Source organism: Triturus cristatus, chromosome 8 (genome assembly GCF_964204655.1).
Source record: "Triturus cristatus chromosome 8, aTriCri1.1, whole genome shotgun sequence".
Classification (NCBI taxonomy): Eukaryota; Metazoa; Chordata; class Amphibia; order Caudata; family Salamandridae; genus Triturus; species Triturus cristatus.
In genome coordinates, this window is record NC_140591.1 from 830774908 (window position 1) to 830795391 (window position 20484).

Below are 20484 nucleotides of genomic sequence, written 5' to 3' on the forward strand. Positions count from 1 at the left end.
AACAAATGAAACCAAGATTGCCTCAAAAGAGCAACACTATAACAAATCCAGTAATATAGAGAGGTAGCAATAGCAGTAGCCTCGGAAACCTGGGAGAAGTCAGAAGCAGAGGATATGATGGACACAATAGGAGAGGATACTAAATCAGAATGGACCAGCTTACTGGAAAACAAACCCAAGACTGGCAGGCGAAAAAGGGATACCCCACAGAAAGAAGCGGAAGCGATTAAACACTTCCGCTTCTTTCTGTGGGGTATCCCTTTTACTGTAAAGACGGACCACAAACCACTGATGTTTGCTTTCACCACCAAAGGGGCTAACAAAACCACTCCCAGAATTGCTAGATGGATTTTGGGACTGGAAGGATACAATTTTTGTGTGAGATATATGCCAGGTCATCAAAACACGGTTGCTGACTTTCTGTCACGGTCTCCCTCAGAGGGAGAAAGTGCTCCTGTTAGCTGTGAATGTGATGATGTGATTTTGCAACTCACATGCCTAAAAAAAGAAGAATGGAATGACAGTATGCAAAATGATGCAGAGATGTGTTCAATTAAAGAGTTCATCAAGAATGGTTGGCCGGAAAACAAGAATGATATTCCTATCAGTTTAAGTAAATTCTGGGATGTCAGAGTAGAACTCAATATACAAGGCAATGTGGTTTGCAGAGGGGAGAAAGTGATTCCACCGGAGAACCTGAGAGAAAAGATTGTGGGGCTTGCGCATGCAGGACACTTAGGGCGAAGCCTAACCAAGAATAAAATCAGACTGGAATATTGGTGGCCAGGTATGGATGCCATGACGGAACAGGTGGTGAGAAATTGTGTAGACTGTAGCCGGAGTGACAAAACTCACCAGACCCGCAAGCCCCCCCTGTCGCCTGTCGAAGTGCCTAATCGACCATGGTCAAAGTTAGCCTTGGACATCATGGGTCCCCTCAACCTAAGAACATTAAAGGAACGGTTCATTCTGGTGCTAGTGGACTATCACTCAAGGTGGTTGGTCTACAAATGTGTCCAGCAGATAGACACAAGAGTCCTCATACAATTCTTAGAAAGTGTGTTCTTTGAGGAAGGGTTACCTGATACCCTTATAACAGACAATGGAGTACAGTTCACTTCGGACAAGATGAAAGAATTTCTGTATCACCGGGGCATCACTCACCTCAAATCTGCTTTGTACTGTCCCCGTGCAAACGGGTTAGTGGAAAGGATCAACCGGTTGTTCAAAGAGTGTTTGCAGAGAGCAGAAGTAATGGGGACACCAGCAAATTCAGCGTTAGTGGAAACAGTATGGGCCTATCGCACTTCTCCAAACAGTGTGACTGGGGTTTCTCCGTTCACCTCTCTCAAAGGAAGGATCCCGAAGACCAAATTAACTCCACCGGTAGGGCCAAGGAAGGACGCCGGTGTAGTAAACAGAGGTGAAATCTAAAGGAAAGTGGAGGAACACCAAGCTAAATACAAAGTCAGGTATGACCAGACCAAACATGTAAAAACACAAATGTTCAAAGAAGGTGATTGGGTCCGGGTGGATTTACCTAAAGCACGCAGGAAAGAAGCGTCAAGATTTTCGGATCCTTACAAAATAACTAGTGTGGGTAGGAATGTAGTCCATCTCGACAATGGCCAAACATGGAGCATGGACAGAATCATTCCTCATGGACAAGGGGGTGACTTGGACAACGGAAGTGACCCAGAGACAGAGTTGCAAACCCTCAGTCACAGAAGGTCTATGAGAGCAAGGAGCTCACCTGTATGGACCAGAGACTACTGTGTTAAATGAGAATTATTGTCAAATGTTCCTTGTGGTTCCTTACCTAGCTTTGTTGTTCTACTGCTTACATTGTTCTGCAGTGACCTTTCGCTGCTTGTTAAATCTGCTATGTCTCTCTTTGCCCTATGCAGGGAGGTGTGTTGTAATCGCCTACTTGGTACGTTCCTTTCCCCCCCCCTCCTTCCTCCTCCCTTGGTTCTTCCCTCTCCCTGTCACCAACATTCCATTGCACCCTTCCTCTGATTAGGCTGGATCCTGTGGTGGTGTTTGACCATAAAAGAAGAGTTATCACTTACCTGCCTTCTGGTCATCTTTATAACACATTTACAATGCAATGGTCTCGGCATTGGTAAAGTTAGAGCTATTGGCATTGCTCATGACATTATTTTTGTTTATGTTTTTGTTTTTAAAACATTTAAAGAAACGGCATTGTTATTTACAATGTCAATAGCTTAATCACTCTCAAATGCGAGACCTATTGCATTTGCACCCACACACAAAGCCACCTACACACACACTGATTAAGCTATTGACATTGTCAATAACAATGCCGTTTCTTTACATGTTTTAAAAACAAAAACATAAACAAAAAAAATGTCATGAGCAATGCCAATAGCTCAAACTTTAACAATGCCGAGACCGTTGCATTGTAAATGCTTGTTTGCTAGCCGAGACCTAAAAACTAAATAAAACATGTTCCACAGAGGAAAATACAAGCAGCCTTCATTTTGTGTTCAGGCAGTGTTCTTGAGTGTGTACAGTTTTCCCCTTTCAGATGGTTGTGAAATCTATGATGGAGTTTAGTGGATATGTCACCTGTAGGATTAAGAAGACATGTGTTGTTATCCTGGCTGTCCTCACTTGACCGGATTGTGGGATCCTACGCATGACTAACCCATCCTGTTACTGCGGTGGTGCTGTATTGGAATCACAACCCTTCCTGTTGCCCCGTGTGCAGCGCCACTTCTGTGTTCCGATCTTGGCACAGACATGCCTCTCGTAATAAATCACTCATGCATACATCAGTGTGCTCCTCGCAGATGCATTCTCTCAATTATTTACATTTTCACCTACCACTTGCTCTGTGATTTATCCTGGGGGTGTATCCATCCCTCCATACGTGATTAACATAATTCCGAACGAGAACCCATTAGTCACATCACACTAAATCACTATTTCACCTTCCACAATAAACACCCTCCCAGTCTGCAGGCAATAAATGGCGGGAAGGGGGCGATTCCTTCTGTTTCAGTGGTACTTTCTCTCTCTGCCCTGCTGCCCCCCCTTTACCATTCTGAACACAGAAACCTACCGCAGAGACTGGCTTCCGGTCCCCAGACTGAGTGGCCCTTCGGTTCAGTTCCTCATTGACGATCACTCCAAGGCAGTTTCATATTTTTGCATATGTTTACAACATTTGTATGTGTCGTTGGCTCGTGTATGTTGTCTCGCGGCGTTTAGCAGAGGACGGCAGCAACATGAAATGGGAGATATTGGGGTGAATTATGTGACAGACATAAAAATGCACATGTATGGGGGCGGCCTTTATAGGGTCCTGGATAGGCCCTTAAGCATGTATCCTGCACCTCGGTTCACCGCTTTCCCCGTCCAAACGCCTCACATACCGAAGCACCGAAATAAAAATTTGACAATTGAGGGAGGCCGTTGCTGACGTCAGAGCAAACCGGGGGACGTCTAGCTGCTAGGACAGCGGCCCCGGCACTTTCCCTGCACCTGGCCAGCCCCCCTTTCACACCTTATACCGACTCGTGCTCATGTTCCATGTGACCCCCCCAGCGGTGCCAAGACTCTTGCAGGCTGATATCAGAGGAGGACACACACCTACAACCTGGAAAACAACATTACACGCCTCTGGATGGAAAATCGTGGCTAAAAGCTGTTCATGCCTGGAGAAGCGAGACATAACATGGGGCACTTTGGCAGCGGCGGGAAGCAGCGCAGGTCTGCACCTGCGGGGCAGCGCGGAGGGGAGAGGGATGCTGTACAGAGCCAGTGGAAAAACACTGAGTGACGAAACATGCCTCCGACGCCAGCAAAAGACTCCAGTGTTTGCAGCGGCTCACAGAAGCCTTGGAAGGCCTTTCAAGGAACTACTCCGGAGGAGATCCCCCTTGATACCTGGAGTAAAATGCCTGCAAACGCCCATGCCCTCTGCAGCGTCATTACAAACTAGAACATACATTTGGGCACACCATGGTGCTCTAGGAGCGTCGAGAGACAGAAAACAAGCAGAGGGCACCGGAAGACACCACCGCCTTTCTCCGAGGCAGAGCAGAAATGCCTCGGAGAAAGGCAGCGTCGTTTTCGGATTCGGGGGCGTGTTTTGCTGTTGTCTCCTCCCTGAGACTTCTCGCAAAAAACACGCCCCCCGATCCGAAAAGGACGGGGCCTAATAGGAATGACTGACCTCTTCTCCAATGGCTGGCCAGCATTCAAGAGGCCAGCCAATGGAGAACAGGGGAGAAGAGGGGCGGGTTCAAGCCCCTCTTCTCCAAGTCATTAAATCTCGGAGCGAGACTGCGCAAGCGCAGCCGAGACCTAAAAAGCATGGTTAAAGAAAGCATGCCAATCGGGGAGCATGAACTCAAGAGGAAACAAAACATGCCGGGTGCAGGCCTAGTGCAAGTGGGTGGTGCTCATGCACCCAAAAAAATGGGTCACAACAAGTCGGACCGGTGGGCTACAGAATGCTGCAGGTCGACTCCTGCTCATAAAATATCAAATCTAGGAAATACTGGAATGTTTTGGTTAATGACATTAATACATATATCATTGTTAGTTGCTTCAGTTATAGATGGGGGGCTAAAGCCTTTTGGTCTTAGGAAGGTGTTGTTGGGGAAGTTGATACACAGATACTAAAATGGTCACTAATGTAGAAGTGCAGATTGGCAGAGTGCGACACAAGAAGAGGATGAGCAGGGTATACATACTAGATTGGTTCAAATGGGCACATTACAGAGGTGCCAAAGAGATGATAATCATCAAGAGATTTTTGCACAATGTCACGAGTCACAACACCTCACGTAGAATGTTAGAGACCTTAATAATTAAGCGAAGTGATACACATTAAGAGAAGAGGAGTACATATAGCCTTCCTAAAACAAGCATTTGCAATGCAACAGGTATTTTTGTTTTTTAATAGTTAGAGCTTTTGGCGTTGTAATGGAAATATTTTTTACTTATAAGTTTTGCTGTACAGTAGATTTATGTGATGGCAATTGTATGTTTTACAATGAATCTAAAAAGAAGCGTGTTGATGGTTGGATGTGGTGTATGGGGCATGTCAGCCACTATGTGCACTATGTAAATATATTGTGAACAGTAGTTAAAGATATTCTGCGGTGCCCTGCACGTTCCAAAAGAGATAAAGGATCACCCTACTGCTCCGGATGTCACTTACAAAGTCAGGGGCGAGGGAGGGGCAGGCTAAAGCCCCTTTAGCCCAATGGTCACTGCGCCCCTGGATGTAGCACTTAATATTGCACTTCTGACACATCTAATCAATGTAAGTAAAACATGTTACTATTACTAACTTTAATACAGCTCAATTCGACTAACTTGAAGGACTGAAGACAGAACCTTGTCAAATTCTAACGCATGACTTAGTAACCACTGCAGATGGCAGCGGCAAGCAAGAATCATTGAGTTTTTAGGATGGTGGCAGTGGCAAGCAAGAATCATTGAGTTTTTAGGACGGTGAAGCAGGGTATGACTAAGAAGATTAACTGAGCAGCAGGGATATATCCATCATCCTCTACGTCTGTGTTGTCCTGCAGAATCTCGAACCTAAATAGAATATTGGGATGACTTGAGACAAATAATTGTCAGTAAAACATACTTTGCAGGAGGCCAGTCCATAGGAAGCAGGTACATTTTTGACAAAAACTGGCTCGGCCGAGCCACAAACAAAGTCATATCAATTAACCACCCAATGAGCTAAGATGAACTGTTTGAACATTACAGTAAGGCACAGGAAGCTTAGGGCAGCGGTTCTGAATGCACCCACTGCCCTAGATACTTATCTCATGGCGTTAAAAGCAAAACGACAATCGTGAACATTGCCTGCGCCATCTTGTCTGGTGGAAATTTCTATGAGCACATAAGCTGCAGTCATTTTAATCTATCACAGCCATTTTGTACTCTGTTGGCCACCTTTGTTTCACCCTGCCCTTAGTAGCATCCCTCTGACCGACCTGGTATGTGTGCTGGGGCTATAAACTCTATTGCCACAACAAACCTCAGCGCCACTTGCTGCCACAAACTCGTTTTTCCTCTCATCTCTGTTTACAGGCAAACCTTTGGACACTCTACCCCTCACTGTGCCTAGTTACACAAACAGGTTCCAAACACCAAAAAGACTCTTGCAACATGATTTATTGCACTGCAAACAGCAAGGCTTGTTTTTACCAACAATGGGACCTCTTTTTATCAACAGAACGGACTCTTAGATCTGGCCGGTCTCACATGTTTTAGACCCTGAAGCAAGGTCCAGCTGCAAGATAAGATTGTCTGTTTGACCTGGGTGGGAAGAGAATTACTGTTGGGCTTGTGTGACAACCTGCCCGGGGCGGGGTCTCCAAGCTTGTGTAACCATGTTAATGAAACAAATGCATTGTGTCAAACCTGTATAAAAGGAAGAGCCAAAGGAGTTATCAGCAGAACACCTCCCTCAGACATCCCGGTGTCTGCAGTTGATGTGATCTCCTCATGAGAAATAAACCTTTTTCTTGTCTTCTAGTTTCCAGCGCTTGCCTCATTATTTTCATAGAGAACCCAAAGTGAATTAGAGGTGGAACCCTGCACCAGGCAGCATTGAGGGTCTTAGAAGACTCGCTGCCTTTCACAAATTGGCGCCCAACGTGAGGGCCCATCAGCGACGCGTGGGTCCGGTAGAGAGGTCCTTACGACGGAGTGAACGACTAAACGATTGGGGTATACCTGCCTGAGAAGACACTCGTCTGGCTGCCGATCGACTGAACTTCACCGGTTCCGAATGGACCTCTCTCGAGTGACCTGCAGTCCTGACTGGGACCTTAGAGGAACGCCGCATTGATTGTTGGAGTGAGAGGACAACTAGGTGCTGGAAGGGGAAGACGAAGAACTGTCCATACGGTCCGGGTAAGGTCGTGAAAAAACAACTTTAATTGATTGATTGATTGAATAGTTTGATTGAAATACTAGTATCCCTTTTTGATATGGAGTTATTTGAGACATTCCCTGCTTGCAAACAATGAAGAATAGGAATATTCTCTCTCTTTGCAGACAACGAAGGACAGGTAGTGCAGACTTTTTGTCTAAATGGATTGAGATATTCATTTTGACCGATAAATACGTCATGCCTGTTTTCTCTAGATTGTTTGATTGTAATTGTTTTGTACCGGACCGTTTGTTAGACGTCAGTCAGCCGGCGCTGCCGGAAGGCACCCCCAACAAGGACATGTACGTAAAGTATGGATTAGCCACCGTAGCTTATAGCAAACTATGGCATAAATACACTAGGAAGGACCGGGTAAATCAGTGGCCACTGACGGGATCTTTCGATCCCGCTAAAATAGAAACGTTAGAATTAGCTCTCCACAAAAAGAAAACTAGACCAGCCATGTTTGACAGTTTCGGTTTATGGCGAAAAGAGGCAGCTCAAAGAAAGAAAAGAGACGAAGCTAGACAAGATAAAGAAACGCGAAAATCAGCTTACCAAGCCTGTAAAAGGTTAGAAGAAACTAAAAGAAAAGGAAATCGATAAAAAGGAACAGGAATCAAAAATATCAGGTCAATGCCCTGTTAGAACGCCCTCGACTCTTTACCCCGAGTTACCGGCAAAACAAAGGGTAGATGATGATTTATTGTTAGGTCCCCCAATCATATACATGCCAACCCCTTACGCCCCTACTCATCCCGTAGTACAACGCCAGGACCCCCAAAATATAGCCGGAGATGACACGATTGCCTCAGTCTCCACCGCCTCTGCTCCCACCGAGTCACCCACACCAAATGCCTCATCAAATGATACAGTAGTAGAGGTAGGATCAAAAGAAAAAGGAGTGCCCAGGGCCCCGCGATTAAGTAAAAATGTGAGAGCAGGCATTGATAAAATAGTTAAATCCCTCCTAGATAGGAAGGAGACAGAAGAGTATGTAACTGACATATGCAACTCCTATGTTGAAAACCGCAAATGATACTTTATTGTACGTCTCTGTTACCACACTCTTACTGCATATGAAGAGAAGTACCAAGATGTAGGGCCCGAGCGACTAGTAGCTCTCTATAGAAAAGTAGACACCGGAGATGAAGGCGACAACGATGTTACAGAACTCTTCATCCACACTGGAAGTATTCCGTCACCTCGTGGAACAAGGACGGATAGATAAGGACAGGACATCTAAGATAGCAGGACCCCGGTGGAAAAACCAGATAGCATGATGCCGATAAAAGAAGCTGCCCCTTATTGGGTACCTCCTAGAGGACAAGGGACTCATGACGATATGAACCATCAAGACGCTAGAGGAAGGGTGGTCTACAATTGGGTGTATCAGCCATGGGACAGACAGGACATTTTGACGTTCCGTAAATCTTTACCGGATTTACGAAAGAACCCCACCGCCTTTTACACCGAGCTAGGTACTGCTCTGGGATCAACAATAATGACACTTGCCGACATAGACTTGTTCTTCGGGTTATGTTTGCCAGCAGGATTGCAGGAGGAAGTTTTTGCTGCCGATATTGAGGGAGCTGGGTTTCAGACAGGTTAGGCCAGCACTAAGTACTCCACGAATTATGTTTCACGTCGCAAGCTTCTTGGTCGCTGCTATGCGTATTAGGAAAAAAATTGTTTTCCCATTGCAGGTTTTAAATTAGATCATTTTTAACATTTTACGTACAAATTTTATAACTGTAGTTTTTACATTATTTATATTTGAATATGAAATAGGTCATATTATGATCGGGATTCATGGCATGAATTGTGTGTTTTATTCAAAGTTTTTTAATTGTGTTTGTTAGGATTGTATGTGTCTTTTATGATATTAATTTATCGAATAAAGGAATTTTGACTGACTGACTGAGATGTGTGGAAACAGATTAGGAAAATAGACCATACCGAACTGCTTGGTCATACCTGGGAACAACTCAACACACTGGATAAACAGCGGAACCCTGGTCAAAAACCGGTTAAAGCAATATTGGACCTCCCTGACAAAATAGTGCAGAAAGTGAAAACGCTGATCCCAGAGAAAAGGATAGACTGGTCCATAGTAACCGCGTGCCCCCAGAAACCACAAGAGGATGTCTCAGAGTATTTCTCCAGATTTGAAACAATGTTCTCCGATTACAGTGGACAAGACATGTCCACCGCAACCAGACACCACTTATTTGTGCAGAACTACGTCAAAGGACTACTGCCAGATGTATCCCCTAAACCGGCGGCCATTCTCCAAATGGCCCAGTACTATGAGCATCAGAGAAACGAAAATGACATGGCTACAGAAAGGAAAAAGAAGGACTTGAAGGAAAGGGTGATGATAGCACAACTCCAGGGGGCGAATACAGAAAGGGAGCAATATAGGGGAGGATACCAGCAGAATACCCCTAGAGTACAGCCACCTAGAAACAATTCATCGACATCATATGTAGGACGCCAAGACCTAGGACAGGATCAATGTGCATTTTGCAAAGAATATGGACACTGGAAAACCCAATGCCCGGCTTTGTTAGGAGCTGGTAGGAGCAGAGGGGCGAGGGAAATAGCAAGTGGACAGAGAGGAAGAGGACGTGGGAGAGGGTACGCAAGTGAAACAAGCAAGGAAAGGCCAGGAAGAGTGAACGCATTTGACCATCCCAAACAGAATCAGTACCAACAGACAGATTATGACAATACGTACAACTTTGCATAGGACAGCCAGGGGCAAGGGAGGGGTCCAGTCTAGCTCTATGTTGATCAGCAAGGCCCTTATGTTACCGCTGAGGTCCTGGGCACAAAGTCGCCATTTTTGGTAGACACAGGAGCAACACGTAGTGCACTATCCAAATGACTGATCCCAAGGGCACCCTTGTCAGGCTCACATGTGACCTCAATAGGATTTCACGGTACGCCCTCCATCAACCCTTTGTCCCGATGATCCCTTTTAACTGTGACAACAATAGCGTCGAAACGACATTCCTCCTCTCTTCTAACACCCCAGACGCCATTATGGGTCTCGACCTTTTGAAACACTTCCATGCGACTATCAGATGCTCACCAGACGGAGTGCGTGTCATCCTGTATGACAACCCCCAGCGCCATAGAGAGAACCTGTCTCAGCACATGTTTCCCATCTCCGAGACTGACGCATCCCTACTGGACACTTTGTCATCACACTTATGGACTAGGGCTGATTTAGACGTAGGACGAATGATGATTGACCCAGTACACGTAACAATACGACAGTACGCAACCCTACCAAAAGTACTGCAGTACAAAATATCGCCAGAGGGTGAGAAGGCACTGATAGAGATCATACACTCTTTGGTAGAGGCAGGGGTGGTAGAGGAAGTAGTGAGCAACGTTTGTAACCGTCCCATACTATCGATTGTAACGAGACAGGGAGAGGGAGACGGAAAAGTCTACCGCTTCATCATTGACCTGCGGGAGATAAACAAAATCGTAGTGCCACAATACCCAGTAGTTTCCGACATCACGACAATTTTGACTTTAATCCCCTCAGCTGCCACCACCTTCACTGTAATTGACGTCAAAAACGCATTCTTTTCCATACCTATACACGAGGACAGCCGCTATCTATTTGGATACACCCTAAACTCCCATTCGTACAGATTTTGCAGAGCACCTCAGGGGTACACTGAGAGCCCAAACATCTACAGCCAGGCGCTTAAAAGACAGTTGGACGCCATACAATTGCCAGATGGAGTGGCACTAATACAATATGTAGACGACATCCTCCTAGCAGCAGACACCATACCAATAGCCGTCACAGCCACCATCAAACTACTCCATTTTCTTGCTGAGAATGGTCACAAGGTCTCCCGAAAGAAATTGCAGTTCTGTAAATCACAAGTGACCTATTTGGGTCACCTTTTATCAAAAGAAGGGAGGAAACTCATGCCTGACAGGATCCAGACAATTCTAGACACCCCTGTCCCCAAAGATCAGAAGCAAGTCCTCTCTTTGATAGGTCTCACCTCATTTTGCAGACAGCGGTTACCGAACTTTAGCCTCATTTTCAAACCCCTTCTCTCCCTCCTAGCTAAAGACATGCCCTCACCTCTCCCCTGGACCCCCGAATGCCAGTCAGCCTTTAAAGAACTATACAATGCCCTTTGTTCAGCGCCTATCCTAGGAACCCCAGATTACTCCAAACCATTCTTCCTCTACACGCACAAAAGGGAGGGATGTGCATTGTCTGTCCTAACACAATCCATTGGTCACAAACAACGCCCTTGTGCATATTTCTCTGCCAACCTCGATCCAGTAGCCAGAGCGCTGCCAGCGTGCCTGCGCGCTGTGGCAGCTGCAGCAGTATCGATACGCCAGAGCGAAGGAATAGTGCTCTCCAATCCAGTCACTGTTTTAGTACCCCATGCAGTCGACACACTACTAAACCAGACCAAAACCCAACACTTGACTAGCGCCTGACTGACAGGATATGAGTTGACCCTGCTAGCACCGCACGTTACCCTAAAGCGATGCACCACCCTCAATCTAGCCACACTGTTGCCCCTACTCGAAAATGATCCTAGCGTGACTCCACTACACGACTGTGTGACACTAACCGATGAACAAACAAAGAGTAGAATAGATCTCAGAGACACCGCCTTTCTAGAAGCAGATGGAGAACTATGGGTGGATGGTTCGTGCATCAAACTCCCCGACGGCACCACCTCAGCTGCATACGCTGTCATCACAGCCCGAACCGTTCTGGAAACAGCCCGTATTCCCCAACGTTCAGCCCAGGCTGCAGAACTCATTGCCCTCACACGAGCATGTATCTTAGCGACTGACACGACAGTTAACATATACACCGACAGCCAATATGCCTTCGGGGTGGTTCACCATTTTGGGATCTTATGGAAAGAAAGAGGGTTCCTGACTTCACACGGTACTCCCATCCTGCATGGAGATTTAGTCTACGCCTTGACGCAAGCAGTCCTCCTCCCCAAGAAATTACCAGTGATAAAATACCAAGCACATACGAAAGTGACTGATCTCATTGGACAGGGAAATGTGTGAAACCTTAAAATCTGAATCTCTCATTTTCTTAATTTAGCTGTGCTTCATTCATACTCATCTTTGATCTGTTTTCAGCCTGATTCTGTCCCTGACACTACCTGCATAAACATTAGGTCACAAAGCTAAAGTTGAGACATTGTAGGCTGCGTAAACATGCAGAGTCAGCTTGCTCGGAGATTTTCAGGCAATAGTTAATCCTTAAGTAAAGTCTACTCAGAATAGCACATTTTGTTGTTCAGCCTTAAAACGTAGAAATTGCACAAAACACCGAGGCTGTCAGATTCTTGCCTTAGCTAATTTGTGTGTTCTTTCCAAAATTCTATTTACCTCTGGGCGTTCCTTGTTTGTCATCTTCCCAATAAAAAACCCATGTAGCTATTGTTCAACTGTGCTCCTTTCCTTGAGTAACTCCATGGAGCTCGTTGGATGGAGACCCATTCTGAATGCTTAATAAATTACCTATGGTTTGTACTTCGCTCCACTGTTGATTCCTCCTTACGTGATAAGAACCCGTGGCGAAGTGGTGATCCCTGCACCAGCAGGTTATTAATTAATCTGCTCCACAAATGCACTAGCAGACGTTACTGCCCGAGCCACGGCAGGAGACAGAACTACGACACAAATGTATGTGACCAGGTCACAAGCTGAACAATGGACTGACGCTAGGACCACTGTAAGGAACATACAGACTACAGGCACACAAGACGAATTGACCGAGTGGGAAAAGGTGGGACTAAAAGACGAGGAAGATTGCTGGAGAACTAAAGACGGAAATAAATGGCTGTTACCCAATGCCTACCTCATCCCCATATTGACCATGGTACATTTACCAGCACACATAGGCTCCACCCCCATGATTGAACTAATCACCAGAGTATGGCATAATGTCAAGATAGCAGAATCTGCAAAACGCCTAGTACAACAATGTATAGTCTGCCTACAACACAACCCAGGGAAGGGGACAGTAGTACCACAGGGAGGGTTTGGAGTCCCTGACCACCCCTTTGAAATCCTTCAAATGGATTACATCCAACTAGAGAGATGCCATGGTCTAAAATATGTCCTGGTGGTTGTGTGCGCTTTTAGCAAATGGGTGGAGGCATATCCCATCCGCGAAAATACCGCCTTAGCCACTGCAAAAGTGTTGCTGAAAGAATTCTTCCCCCGATACGGCCTTTGCAGCATTTTATGGAGCGACTACGGCCCCCACTTCGTAGCCGAGGTGATACAGAACATACTGAGAGGGTTGGGGGTAAAACTAAAGTTCCATGCCGTCTTCCACCCCCAATCAGCGGGCCTGGTAGAGAGACACAATGTAACATTGAAACTAAAACTAGCCAAAATAGTTGCCACGACCGGGTTGAAATGGCCCGACGCCCTTCCATTGGCATTGCTATCAATGCGCTCCACCCCAACCAAACACAGACTGACCCCGTATGAGATGGTCTTCAGCAGGCCTATGAGCATTTGGGTGGCACCAAGACCCACCTCCATTAACGATGTCCCGAACATATTAATGTCGGATTATTTGCATAAATTGACAAACGAGCTAACAATTATCCACCAACAGATGCAGCAAGCCTTGCCTGACGTATCCAGGGGCCCGGGACATGAAATAAAGCCAGGCGACCATGTATTGATTCGCAACTTCCAAAGAACGAAGAATCTGGAGCCTAGGTGGACGGCCCCCCTGGCAAGTCCTGATCACCACCCGAACTGCCCTCCGAGTGGAAGGAAAATGAAACTGGCTGCACGCTCATCATTGCAAGCGAGTCCCTACAACCCTGGCAACCTGTGAAGGGGTGGAGGTGCAAGAGGAAGTACTCGCGAAGAACCGACCAGCTCTGAGTTGCTACCCACAAGAAGACACCCTCGAACTATCAGAATTTCCCGACCCCACGGTGCCATCAAAGAAAGGGTACAACCTAAGATCGACGAAAAGAGGGAGCTTTAACGACCAGGCCACTAACTGAGTCAAGGTCTCAGATCGGTAGCACAGTCAAACAACGCTACCAGGAAAGCGCCAGACAAAAGTCTGTGGTCCTAACCGTTGTTGAGCTCCTCGAAGATGATGGCGGAAACTGAACACCTGCAAAGCCAGGCAAAGACACCAAGACTGCTAACCTGCACAGCACAAAGACAATTGCACTTGTAGACGCATTTCTCACCTGTCTCCTGCTAGTGGTCGCACTTTGGATCATTGAAGAGAATGCACCTGCATACAGAACATTGTCACCCACCATGCAACCAATCACCAAGAAAGAACACTACCTGGTATCACTACCGCCACATCTCCGAGAATGACGCAAAGAATTCTGGAATAATTATTTTGTGCAGATGTTGCACAAGCACAATCTTGCCACCAAGGCTACCAACTGTTGGGTCTATGGGCTGTTACCACATGCCACTGAACATTCCATCCCTTTCATCCCTCTGCCCTTTTCTATTCACGGATCTTGCCTTGCCTGGATGCTGCTCCTACAAGAAAGTTACAAAGACAATGCCACGTCCGACGGAACAATCGCCCAGTTCTACGAGTTCTGGTGAAACAAAACAGGAAGAACAGCCGCCCCCTTCTGCCCTCACACCTTCAATGCGACATTCCCGATGAATGTCCCCTCCAAAGAACGAGTGGAAATGCAAGTGTTCAATAATCCTAACAGAGCCACATTTTCCTACCTGAAGAAAAGAACTGCTGCAACACTGACTGTGGCCCTATCTGTGGTGAACGTCTCTGGCCTTGTATGAATTGAAGGCCATGGGACTAAGAATGTGGGTCACAGCACCTGTAGCATTGTAAGGACTTTGAACACTGCCAACCCCCCAGCGCTTGTTGCATCACCCAATATGTACTTTGTTTGTGGAACCAAAGCCTACACCTGGCTCCCAAGAAACTGGGGGGGCACGTGCTACATCGCCTTTGTTTTGCCACCAACTTACACAGCCCATGCAGAGCATCATTGAGAAAAGCGTTCTAAAGACACTGATCAAGCAGACTCTGCCTCATCAAAGTTCCTCGACGCAGCAAAAGGGCTCGTCCCGCTATGGGGTCCGATGGCAAACAGCCGAGCCATCAGACATCTGTCTCAAGCGGTAGAGACAGCCCTGAACGTCACTGCTGGCATCCTCACCAACAACACTGCTGAGCTCCAAGCGGTCCGTCTGGTTACCCTGCAAAATCGCATGGTCCTGGACGTGGTACGAGCGGACCGTGGAGGAGCACCCGCATCATGGTGCCAGCTGCTGTGTATACATTCCTGATAATTCACCTTCTGTCTATGAAGCAATCGAACATCTCCATTGACTGTCTTCAGAAATTCATCAAGCATGAGAGACTTGGACAATTGGAAGTTGGCTTTGGGGCATCTTGAAGGAGTGGGGTTGGAAAATATCAATGATTCTCTTGGTCCCAGTATTGACAATATGTGGTTGTTGTTTGGGTATACACTGTATACCATCCTTGTGTTCTCTTTGCATAACAACCTTGCACCCTAAGACTATGGACACTCAGCTAACAAAAATGAGAGTAATGTATGATCAAGAGATACAGGACATTATGGGGATCGAAATAGACTGACAAGCTGGCTAGTTATGTTCAAAGGGGCCACTGTTAAAAGCAAAATGACAATCGTGAACATTGCCTGCGCCATCTTGTCTGGTGGAAATTTCTATGAGCACATAAGCTGCAGTCATTTTAATCTATCACAGCCATTTTGTACTCTGTTGGTCACCTTTGTTTCACCCTGCCCTTACTAGCATCCCTCTGACCCTCTGACCGACCTGGTATGTGTGCTGGGGGCTATAAACTCTATTGCCACAACAAACCTCAGCGCCACTTGCTGCCACAAACTCGTTTTTCCTCTCATCTCTGTTTACAGGCAAACCTTTGGACACTCTACCCCTCACTGTACCTAGTTACACAAACAGGTTCCAAACACCAAAAAGACTCTTGCAACATGATTTATTGCACTGCAAACAGCAAGGCTTGTTTTTACCAACAATGGGACCTGTTTTTATCAACAGAACGGACTCTTAGATCTGGCCGGTCTCACATGTTTCAGACCCTGAAGCAAGGTCCAGCTGCAAGATAAGATTGTCTGTTTGACCTGGGTGGGAAGAGAATTACTATTGTGCTTGTGTGACAACCTGCTCGGGCGGGGACTCCGAGCTTGTGTAACCATGTTGATGAAACAAATGCATTGTGTCAAACCTGTATAAAAGGAAGAGCCAAAGGAGTTATCAGCAGAACACCTCCCTCAGACATCCCGGTGTCTGCAGTTGACGTGATCTCCTCATGAGAAATAAACCTTTTTCTTGTCTTCCAGTTTCCAGCGCTTGCCTCATTATTTTGATAGCGAACCCAAAGTGAATTAGAGGTGGAACCCTGCACCAGGCAGCATTGAGGGTCTTAGAAGACTCGCTGCCTTTCACAATGGTAGCCGGAGGGGGTTAAGAAAGGACTTTGCCTTCTCTGCTTCCGCCAACCAGCTTAGGAGAAGATTATGTGTTCTGCCGACCAGCATAGCAGATGATTATGTGTGGGCAGCTCCCCAATGTACAGTAAAGTCGCTCATCCCAGCACGTGACATTGTCTCAGATTATTGCTGGGCATTGCTTGCAGGTAAAGGAATCATGACAGTCTACAAAAGTCAGTCACTGTCATCAATACTCCAACGAATGTGTTGCCTCCCACCATACCTGTAGCCTGGAACCTCATGAAAAAGCTCCTGCATTTGCCACAACATGCTCCACCAGGGTCGCCGCCATCATGCCCTTCGTCTCTCAGCCAATGTAAAACAGCCGTACTGCTAAGTGACAGCTGATTCCCAATTTGTTACAAAGGAATGAACACATACCCATCAATGTAAAAGTGAATGAAGATACACTTTAAAGAAGAACATGCCGAGGTATAACACAACTGATAATAAGCGTCCTTTACTGAGTGTGTGAAAGTGCTTGTTGCTACTGGATAAAAAAAACTTTCAAATCTATTATTTTTTTCTTTATTGTATTGTAATCAGTGTAAACTATTTCCAATGCTGATGATACACAGCTTATCCTTTCTCTGGCTAAAACATCTATTGGAGCTGAAATTAATTTCAAAAGATGTCTAACAGAAGTTATTCGGTGGATGCAAACCAACCACTTGAAGTGCAACACCGACAAAACAGAGATCTTGCTTCTAGGCAAACACAATACATTTGAGCACAACGACATAATGGCCCAATTTTGCCCCCGCCCAACAGTGCAGAGGTAGCGAAACATTTGTGAGTGAAATTTGACTCTTCATTATCTTTCCACCCTCAAGCAGTGGCAGTTGCAGGAAAGTGCTTCAATGTAATTAAATCGCCTAAAATAAAATTATGAATACCTTCCTCTTTCTGCTAGAAAAACAGCAGCAGTCGCATTGATCACATCCAGATTAGACTATTGTAATAGTTTATATTCTGGAAACTTTAAACCAACCCTTCACAAACTGAAGGTTGTCCAACATGCAGCTGCAAGCCTAATACTAAAACAATCACATCATTCTTTTGCCTCAGCAGCCTTAAAAGCCCTCCATTGACTGCCAATTCACAAGAGAGTCCTTTCTAAAATCATCCTGCTTACATGTAGAGCTTACAGAGCTGTGGGTCCTAAATATCTTTCAGATTTACCCATTATATGTCCACTCGGCCCCTGAGATCTTCAGCCGCGAATCTCCTTAAACCTTCTCAATTCAGGCTTAAGACTAAAGGAGGAAGATCTTTTACGTTTCTGGGGACCAAGGCATGGAATCCTCTCCCCACGGAGCGGAGACATATTACATCAGAACCCCTTTTCAGGAAACAGCTGAAGACATGGGTTTTTACGGCCTCTGACCCTATCTGTCACTCTCTCATCTGAAGAACTCTGTAAGGCCACTTCTCTGAGCCATAGTCTTAGACTTTTCTTTACTCATAAGTACTTCATCACAGAGCCCAAGGGAGAAAACAAAGACAATAAAGGCTAGCACGTAGCGCAGTTGCAGTCCTAAACAAAATACGCATGCATTTCGGTGCTAAGGTCAAAGAAGATACCCTTCAGGGGATCATGCAAATGAATAATACGACTGACAATAAGCATCCAGTGTTGTGGAGCGGGACGGAGGGAGATTGAGTGTGAAGTATTTGAAGTTAAAAGAAAAAATAAGCCGACATCAGAGGGGTGGTGAGGTGGGCAAGCAATGCTGTGGGAGGTGTGTCGGGGCTAGGGGGTCACGGCAAATGAAACTGCCAGATGCGAGACACGGCAAAAGCAAGGCACAGCAAAAGCTAGGCACGGCAAACAAAGATGCCAGAAGTGAAGCCTGCAACAGCATTAACAAAATAGTGCCCACTTGTTTTGAATTCCCCTAATAAAGGTTTTGAAAATCAAACAAAAATTGTGCCCACCAACTGTAAATGAAACCAATTGCATAACAACACATGCAAGAGGAGCTGTCCTTATGGGAGGTAACAGAAGAGTGGGAGGTACTAAAGAGAGACAAGGAGAGACTACTAAAAAAATAAACCAATGAAATAAAAAGATTTCAAAAAGACACTTAAAGGATCCAATACAATCAATGGGGGGAACACAGGTGGATCTTAACCCCTTCGGTACTCATGACGGAACGGTTCCGTCATGAGCCACGGTTGAGCTGTGCTCATGACGGAACCGTTCCGTCATGACCACGCCCGCGCAAGATTCCGTCAGCACAGCGGCGGAATTTGTGCAGCATGGAAGGGGTTAATGCCAGATATTGTGAATACAGCATGTCTCGACGAGACAGCGCAAGCGCTGCCTAGGCGAGACCTAAAAAAATTATTTTCACTGAAGTGGAGGTATAGCACTAGGGAAAAGAACGGGAAGGGCAGATATAATACATAAGTTAACTGTCCTGTACTAATGGTGTTTTCATCTGGATCTAACTTGTAGTTTCATTTCAAGTAACAATGAAGGGCGATATATTGTACTCTGTGGTAGAATGAATGACAAAGAAATAGACATAGTCACCATATATTAACTAAACTACAATCAACTGATGTTTTAATGGAATTACCCACTCACTTAGCAGCACTGACACATTTCCCATACATTACAAGGAGTGACTTTAACTGCATTCATGATACAAACGTAGACAGGTCACACTCACCCCTTCCTTCCTCAGGGACAATGAGGACTGTTACACACCCCATGGGAATAAAGGTCCCACACCTACTGCAATACGGAGTCCATGCCCATGTGATCTACTCTATGTAGACATGACTAGCCGCAAGGTCAAGATCCGTATGAGCGAACACAGGAGTACTATCAGGAGGGCTGTCACAGCGACCAGACTCATCACACATTACGTGGAGCAACATCATAAAGACACTGATATAAGATGGACAGTGATTGAGAAAGTAAAAGGTAGTGTTAATCTACAAAAAAGACTCTTAGATAAGGAACAACGTTGGGTTTACCGTCTGAAGACTCATGAGACCGGAATAAACAACAGTATCCCATGGAGCCAACTCAACAAATGATTAGGACATTCCTTTCACACCTCCTTACTTCAGTATTCCAATATAGAATGAGCCTCTCCTGGAGACAATGCATTGAGATATATATACACATATATATGTTTTTCAAACATAACTAAATATATATTCAGGAATCCTCCAGACATGCATATGCGCAATCTGCCCTATGCAGGAGTCTGGAAAACCCCCAAAGTCCTCATGATCTAATTTAAAAGAGACATATATACACGTACACCATGAAGACTCCAGAGACCACCCTCCGTCGGGCTCGTGCTGAACACACATGGCAATACCGGATATTTTAGACATAATGTACTTTTTACTTCCGGTGCTCATAAGTATGATTTAAATATCCTAATCAACTTAGTCTATTGTTAAAAACAACTCTACACTCGTTATGATTAATTTTCATATGTTAGGACCGCTTTTCAATCATGGCTGTCTCGCTTTATCTTTCACACTTTTCTACACCCAAAGGGAACTCAAATAACGTCTTATGGTGGTGTCCCACATCCTGTTACATTTTAAATGGCTACAGTAGTTTTGAAACTACCTCTCGCAAACCTAACACGGAGCGCTAACTACACTCCCCATAATTCCCGAGTACGTTCCCTATGCACAAGTCATGACGTGTTAGCGTCACTTCCGGGGATCATGGATGCAGCGTACTTCGCCCCCGGCCCCTACTGCGCTAAAAACATGTTTAAAAACCCGGCCTCGCGTCTCGCTAATCGCACGAGCCGAGGTTGAGATGCGGGTGAGAACTTCAATTGAAGTAAGTACATTAGCAAGCCCAACGGCACACTCAGTGCCTGCACGGCCAAGCATACGCTACCTACAATACCCGGGGAATCCACCCCTAGTTCCTTTCACACCCTCCCCTCACTACTACCATCATCTTTTTTAATGCCAATTATAGGACCACCCACATTATCGCTCCGC

At 45.7% G+C, this 20484-nt stretch overlaps 1 protein-coding gene across 5 annotated transcripts in view; it reads right to left on the reverse strand.

The window, feature by feature from the left end:
• Nucleotides 1-20484, reverse strand: part of LOC146805136 (F-box-like/WD repeat-containing protein TBL1X) — a 738509-nt gene that overhangs the window by 532606 nt on the left and 185419 nt on the right. The gene's annotated exons all lie outside the window — the stretch shown is intronic.